Genomic DNA, 8826 nt, shown 5'->3' on the forward strand with positions numbered 1-8826 from the left:
ATGTGAATATACATCTTAGCTATATTGCATTTACATGCTCAGCATGTCCTGCAATAGTGAAGAGTGCCTAAAATAGGAACGGGATTAGTAGAACTATGTAACATATTGCAAATTTCAAAACTCATTACTCTTGTAAAATTTATTGCAAAACTTCTAGTTTGTTTATCTTAACTAACAGAGGGAGGCTAAAAATTGAAAACTTATTTTTGTGCATTCTATACATTTTTGTACATGATAAATATGTAATAACATTTTTATATATACTTACATTAATAAAGTTTTAATTTTTAGCATCTACGGCATTTTTTCCTAATTTTATTTCATAACTATGGATCTACATTACAAGTGAGTGATTGTTGTACTGTCACTGATAGCAACATGACTTTTGTATTAGTCAATGTCACCTTGCAGGTAAAAGCAATTTATGTGTACTAATTGCTTTTACTGTGACAAATGCTGATATCGGCAAGATAAGCCGATATCAACATTTTTCACTTAATCTTAAGAGCAGTGTTCCTACCATCTTCCAAATCTCCTTATTCCCGACATACCCTTAGGCTGTAGCTCAAGCTTGTTTATTCCATCGACAGGGTCCTAAAGACTCATCTACACTTTGCTCACTGGACCAGCCGGGAAATAAAGCATCTCTTGATCATTAGATGCCTTGTCGTATTTTGAAGAAATGGTGTTTGTACACAGAATCTTGAGCTTCTTCGGCAAACTCCGATCCATGTCATGCCACAACCAGCTTATCAGCCAGATTTCTCGTCTTGTGACTTACGACAGCAGATTCACGCTAGCCCAAATGATGCGAAGAGCAGTCTGTGACAGATACCAGAAGAGATATCTGTCACAGACTACTCTACCAATGCTTTGAAAGAAAATCAGGTGCACTTGGAGTAAATGTACGTACTCCAGTGACTATTAGATACTAGATAATTATTTTTGGCATTTCCAAAAGAACTGCTCTAATAACATTCTCCGTGAATGTTTAGGGCATAAAAATATAAAGAGAAGCTGAAGGTTATTTTTTAATGCATTACCAATTCCTTCATATTCGCAACTTCAAAAATATAGTTAATTAAAGTTATAGAGTTAGTTCTGTGAAATCTGTTATGCATAAAGGGGGTTCTGAAAACAGTAGCTGCAGGCTTTATTTTTAAAATATACTGCTCAAAACAGTTAGGAAATATTATGAGTTCGGTATAAAATAACCATATAATTTACATCATATTTAATAAAAAGGAGATAGAAGAGACTAAGAAAGAAAATTCTAACGTTTGATTCAGAATATGCAAATTGTTTTCCGTAACGTTGAAAATTACGTGTTTTATATAAGAAGTGAAAAGCAACCTGCGGCATTTCTTCTGTAGGAGGAGATTAAAAACTATTTACACGCGTTGAATGGTTTGTTACAGTCAACGCAATATCTCAGCAAGATAACTTAGCTCAATTGGTATTATGGAGCGCCATCGGTCGTTTACAGGTCAAATACAATCTGTTGTAGAGAAGATGATCCCCGAAGATCGGGAGAAGGTCGTGCGTCTGCAACAACACAAAATGAGGATCGGTATTTAACACTAACGTCCAGAAGAAACCGCAATATGAACACCATTCTTCTGCAACAGCTTCTTCAGAGGACTACTGGTACTAGACTTTCAACTCAAACTGTTCGAAACCGATTCCACCATGTGGGTTTAAATACTCGCAGAACCAGGGTTTGTGTTTCATTGACACAAGAGCATCATGCTGGACGTAGAAGGTAGGCACAAGAGCATCTTAAAGGGGAATGAGATGAGTGGAGCAACATTATCTTCACGGACGAGTCCCACTTTAGTGTACAACCTGACAATTGGCAGTTTCTCATCTGGAGAGAACCTGGTACATGGAATACTTCTGCATATGAGCATGAAAGTGTCCTAGTTGGTGTCGGCAGACTGATGGTCTGTGCCGGTATTTCTATCAATGGCCGCACTCACCTGCACATTATCAGGAATGAAGCACTAAGGCTCTGCGATAAAGCGATGAGATCATCAGACCCCGTTGTGGTCCTTTAAGCTTCCGATATCGGGGATGAATTCATTTTCATAGGTGATAACGCTAGGCCTTATCTTGTTCAGCTAGTGGATAATTTTTTTCGACGAAAGGATCTTTCTAATGGATTGGCCAGGATGTTCCCCAGCTATTCCAATAGAAGATGTTTCGGACATTCTAGGGAGATGGGTCGCTAGTCGCTTTTTAGCCCCAAATACAATTCAGCAGTTTGAAGAATGTCTTCTACAGAAGTGGGAGAGAATATCTCAGTCTCTCATTGATAACATCATTTATTCTATGCCTCGTAGGTGTGCGACATTGCTTTCGGTCAGAAGAAACTATACGCTTTATTGAAACTCATTTGTATCTGAGAAATCACATTTTTTGTTTATTTGTATACCATGCACCATTTATGCATTTTTGTTTACCGACAAATATCGTCAATAAAATTTTATTATCCCTAATTCGTTGCTTCTTTTTCTTTTCTCATGTCCTACAACTCCCATATATCATATATCAGTCACAAAAATATTTCTTCATCCTCAGTTTATATCCAAAATGATAATATTCCCTAATTGTTTTAAGTAGTGTATTTATTTTCAAGCTTTTCAAAATAAGATAAAGAGTTTTATAAAAAGAGATTTAATATGTAGATGGATTGTTTCTGTAGAATTAAAAACTAATTTTTAAATGGTCCCCACGTAGTTAAAATTTTAATTATTAAAATATTAATTAGACTTCATGAATTTGCATTTGAAATTCTGGAAGGCATACTTCATAAATATTTTCAAAGGGCACTCTACAAATTTAATAACGAATGTTCTTTATTCAAAATATAGCCATTAGCTCTCAAAAATCTCAAAAACAGCATTTTTTAAGCTTCTCTGTATATTTCTTTAAAGATAACAAGCATGAATAACTGACGTCAGTCATTAAATTCCTTCTCAAATTCTTAGTATAACATAGGATATAAGATACAGTGTGGTATATTTTGTACAATTTATTCCGGTAGAAATGTTTCCTTACCATTAAAACACTTTTATGAACTTTGTATTTTAATAGTTTATAAATTCATTATAAAACATAACCACTATTCGTTAGATATGTAGAGCTTATTATAAATCTTGTACAGTTATAAAATTAATTAAACGTTCTGAAATAGGCTGTAACATTTTCTACTTACAAACATGTCAAAAAGAAACCAAATTAAAAAAGAAAGCGTTTTTTGATTTAATGTCACTAGAATAAACTTATCGATTGTGTTCTGTTTACAACAGGAGTTACCACACATCTAAAGAATTGGAAAATAATGACAATTCCATTTCAAGTATAAGACATTTGGAGCAACGCTGTAATGATTCCAAGTTAAAATCCGATTGTCTGTGAAGTTTTGTGACATTTACTTAATTAGTTTATCGGTAAAATTTGGTTAAACATAGATAATAGGATAAGCAAAGTCTTATTCAAGATTCGTAAGGCATTTTAACTTCTCAAATAGGGTTAATTTTGAAGAAATGCTTTAATAGTTTATTCTTAAATCTTACGTATTTTAATCTTTAAAACTGTATTAAGAATTATTAAATTTAAGTATTTTCAAGACCTATTCTCCTTACATACTAAATCATCGCATACCAGTTAAGCAGAAGAAGCAAACACAGCTTCTAAGCTGGCATTTGCCAATTTATTAAATATTGCGTGATTATGGTTTCAAAATAGATAACGGCCATGATGAGAGAAGTCTTTAGATTTCTTTTTCTAATTTTGTATATTATACAAATGCGCGATTAAAAATAAATGTAAGCAGATAATAATTAAAAATAATCTAAAACAAAATTCACCAGTTTTATTTTGGATTATTGTTTTTTATTTTGGATTATTTTGGATTATTGTTTTTTGTTTTGGATTATTTTTAATTATTATCTACTTACATTAAAATATAATAATGAATTATTTCAGGGAAAATTCTTAAATAAATTGGTATATACTACAAAAGATTTATTTAAATATTTAATCTGTAATAATATAACAACAAAATATATTTCAGCATTTATTGCTGAAATATATATATATATGGGGTTTTTAATTTTTTTTCTTTTATTTGTCTTAAAATCTGAAATGAAAGCCATATTTGTATCTTTCGTTGCTAATTATGTATGTTTCTGTGTGTGTATGTGTTAGATAAAATTTTAAAGTTAATTTGCAGTAATAGATCTTTAAGTATCCTTATTAATCTACTTATCTTCTCATTTTATTCTAAAATTAGGTCTTGCAATAAATCTTTTTGAAGTGCGTCATTTCGAAATTAAACTTGATATGATTCTTATTATTCTTATATACCGAAAATAATGCACGTATGCACGTAACAACAAAAGTGAAATAAAAAATTGGATCCAATCATAACGAAATTGAAACACATATTAACCAATAATAACAAAGCGATTATATCCTTCTACTAACAAATCAATACAGCAAGCACATTAACTACATTACTCTTAATCGAATACCAATAACAGAGCCTTCACTCATTGCACTTACTTCTGCCCAGCTGAGATCCAGTCTGATGCTTGTCTTCATCACTATTGTCTGTCACGTTTGTTATTTGGTTTTTGGTGATGCTATATTGATGACAGATATATTCCATGCCAGGATTTTGTGCTCCACATTTCCATACCGCACTGGAAAGGATCACGGCTACTGGTCAAGACGATAACCAGAACGACATATACTCTGAATAGGCGCATAAGGACACGCAGTCTTCACTCAGTTTTTGGCTTCTACCGCGGAATGATACACTATATCTTTTTCAACATTTCGCAGACGCAAGGAGAAATGCAAATTTCCCAACAACAGTTCTAAAATAAGCACTTCAAGATCGCATCATCTGTTGCCATAATTGCACGGGGAATTTTAGAAAATTAGAGGGCTCGACCATCTTCCACAACAGAAGTTGCCATGTTTAAGAGGCAAACAGGAAGGAAGAAATGATCTTCAAGTGGTTTTCTAAGGTAGTAGGATATTTCAGATATATGTTTATAAGATCATAGTGGCTTGAGTAGTTGAGACCGCTGAATGCTGAATACCGAGCTCAGTCGAAGGTAACTGGACTGGCTGCATGATGTTTTTGTGGTTTCGCTTATGTGTAATGTAAATACAAGCTAATTTCCTTTCATGGGCACACCGGCGACAGAGCATTAAAATCACTGAACACTGATAGTTCCGGCCTGCGTTAGAATCCAGGCGAACGGGCTGGCTGAAAGTGAGTTTTCGATGTTTTCCCCATGTGTAACTTGAATACGAACCCTTTAAATTAGAACGTCCTTCAAAAGGCATTCCTCCAATTTAGGCAAATAGCCCTAGTGTGCTTTGCAATAATAAGCTAAACCAAACCAAAATAAAACTTTTAGAAGGTCCTCCACGAAGGCATCTCCCCTTAGCCAGATAGCCTTTGAGTATTTGTCATATTCGAATAACCTAATCTAGCCAGCCTACTAGTTTGTTTATCTTAACTAACAGGGGGAGGCTAAAAATTGAAAACTTATTTTTGTGCATTCTATACATTTTTGTACATGATAAATATGCAATAACATTTTTATATATACTTACATTAATAGAGTTTTAATTTTTAGAATTCCTCATTTAATCCCAAATCCTTATTTGAATACCAGCTTAATGATCATAGGATCGAAATTATTAAAAGATAATCGTCCAAAGAATTAATTGTCTTTGGAAAACTTAAAATCTTTTTTCTTTAGTCATTCCTAGCTTCGTAACATTTTCAAGTGTAACGAGAAAATCATATTTTTACAGTAAACAGAAAGTTAAAAATTAAATGTAATCATATACCATCAGGCAACCCAGAATACCTTCAAAGAAAGATGGCATTGCGTGTTTTGTTATTACACGAATTAATAGGAACGGGTTTTCTACAATCAAATGATGATTTTATTTTTTAGTATTAATTTCTCAAATTTAGTATTAATTTCTCAATTTAAATATTAAACTACACATACAAAACAATCCGTACATATTTATTTCCCGGCAATCCCTAAATTCGGATAACCGAACTGTACTGTATTTGCAACTTATTTGTACCTCCAGGGTTTATTCTATGAACTACGGATAACCGAACTGTACTGTATTTGCAACTTATTTGTACCTCCAGGGTTTATTCTATGAACTACGAAACTATAAAATAAAATATACGTAGCCAACGTTGTTTAAATTTACACAGTTTAGTTAAATTCACTGAAAATTAAAAGTAATTTTTTCAACCATCTGAATATTCTTAATCATATATGGTAATAAAATTAAAAACGTAGAACGCCCACGTAAAAATTGTATGCGAGTGTTAAAAAAAATCTTCAGGACAAATGAAGGAACTAGCATAGAAATAACATACATAAGAAAAATTAAGTTCAATTTTCTTAATTTTTACTTCCTTGTACAAAGTAAAAAGGAAGTATTGCAATCGCGAAAATTTTTCAGGTATTATATTTCAATGCAAATATCGATTTTTACCGCTATCGGATCTTTTTGTGTGACATGTGTACGTAAGGACAATAAAGGATTCTTTTTACCCAAAGAATTTATAAAACTGATTTTAAATGAATTCTAAAGAGAATTTTTCGTGGCGTCTGTGCGTACGTACGTACGTGTCTCGCATAACTCAGAAACGAGTAGCCTCAAGAACGTTGAAATTTTGTATATATGACTGCTATAACATGTAGATGTGCACCTCGTACTTTGGTTGCAATCGGCCGCACAAAAAGTATATAAATATATTTATATATATATATATATATACCACGCTGTTACTCGGCTCAGTGATCTTAGTTTCTTTATTTTTATATGTTGGTAAATTGTGCATTTTTTTCTTTAAAAATGATTGAATTATGTTATTCTTATCTTCCGGTTAAGGTTTTTATGCCTTTAGTAAATCTGCATCCAATATTTTTAGAATGATCAACAATTTAAAAGTTGTTTACGTGCGGCTAAATCTAATTATTTTTGTCATGGCGGTCATGTTTGTTTATATTTGAAACTTGGCAGAACAGTGTTTTGTTGCCAATCTGGAGAAACTAAGATTCCCAACAACAAAGATAACGCTTTCTTTTGTTATTGCGAATCAAATCATGCTTAATCTATTCTTTAATTTATTCGAGGAAATAAGTGTAAGATTTACTTCGTAATTTTTAATATAGATGTTTCGAATTTTTATATGTTTTAGCCTTGTAGAGAAGTGAGAACTGGATTTATTGAATAGGAAATACTGAATTGTCTGTGAAAAACTGCTTCTCTTTATTTATTTATTTATTTTGGTTTGTTTAATTTCTTTTATACATCGTTTTAGATTTATTATAATATTTGAATTGAATAAAACATGTAGCAATGATTAGATAATTCTTCAGATGATATAAATTTTGTGCGTTCTTAGTTACAAAATGAATGAAATGTAACGCTGTTAAGGGAACTTAGCGTAGCGCCAGAGTGTCACTATGGCAAACAAATATAGTGAATTTTAAAGAGGGCATTTATTCTATTGTGGTTTATGCGCTATCGACGAAGTAGACTTAATTCAATCCAATAAGTTTAAATGAAATGAAAAAAAAATGCGTATAATTTAATAATTCGAACAAGGAAGTCATGTGGTGTACACATCAGATTTTTTCTTTAATAGTTTTGGTTTAAAATCCATTACTGTTGACAACAGTGACATTTTACTGTTAGAAGCAAATCATGCACCATGTAAACCTTATTCTAGATTCATATTTTTTTTCTGTTCGAAATTGCAACTTGGCACCTAAATTAAAGACTTAATTCTTGAAATAAATGTTTATATAATTAAAGCCGATTACATTATATCAGGAAATGGAGGAATTATTTGAAACAACGGCCTAGTGGCGTTTTAAATATTAAACTATATATACAAAACAATCCGTACATATTTATTTCCGGGCAATCCCTAAATTCGGATAAAAGAATTGCAACTTATTTGTACCTCCAGGGTTTAAAATTTCTTAAACCATTACGAAACAATCACTTATTAAAAATCCTAATTTCCAGGAAACTTCTATTCCATGCTCATGTTTCTAAATAAATCATGAGCTAAATCTACTTGGTGTTTCACTAGAGATCGTTCAGATGTTTCAGGAAATTACGTTTGTTTAAAACATTGCAGAGAACAATTAAATGAAATTTGCTTCGAAATTTTAAAATATCTCATTTTGGAAAGCAGTAAGCCATCTGTTGCTGGGAAATAAATATCCCTTCATTAGGAATTCAGAGTCGTAATAGAAGTTAAGTTCCACTTAGAAGATTTCTAATCTTCCCTGAAATCATCTACGACAAAGGCATCTGGCATTTTATGCTACTGATGGGTAAATCCAGATGTTTCTGAGACGGGTGATTTCGAAAGCCAAGTTCTTCTACATTAAATCTAGAAACGTCTACTGCTACCGATGAATGTTTTCTAAGTTTTTTAAAGTTTTAAACTATATCAATATTTCGTTTTGCATACTCTTTCAGACAATTCGGTTGTAGAAAGTATAAAATGTTTACCTGAATTCTTAATCATTAATCAGTGGTAGCATTTAACCTTTTCATGTAACTGTGCCTTATTATAATCCATACATATAATTTAATGTGTTTTATCATATAGAATTCTGTGCTCTTTAAAACTTTTGTCAAGAAAGTATTATATTTGGTAACAGTGGGATATCTGCAGTATGTGATATACTACAGCAAGTGATAGTTTGCCTGCTAAAATTACCGCAATATATATGTGCATGTTAG

This window comes from Stegodyphus dumicola, chromosome 12, assembly GCF_044657685.1.
Source record: "Stegodyphus dumicola isolate Sdum_Otavi_A_Nest chromosome 12, ASM4465768v1".
In the NCBI taxonomy this organism is placed as follows: Eukaryota; Metazoa; Arthropoda; class Arachnida; order Araneae; family Eresidae; genus Stegodyphus; species Stegodyphus dumicola.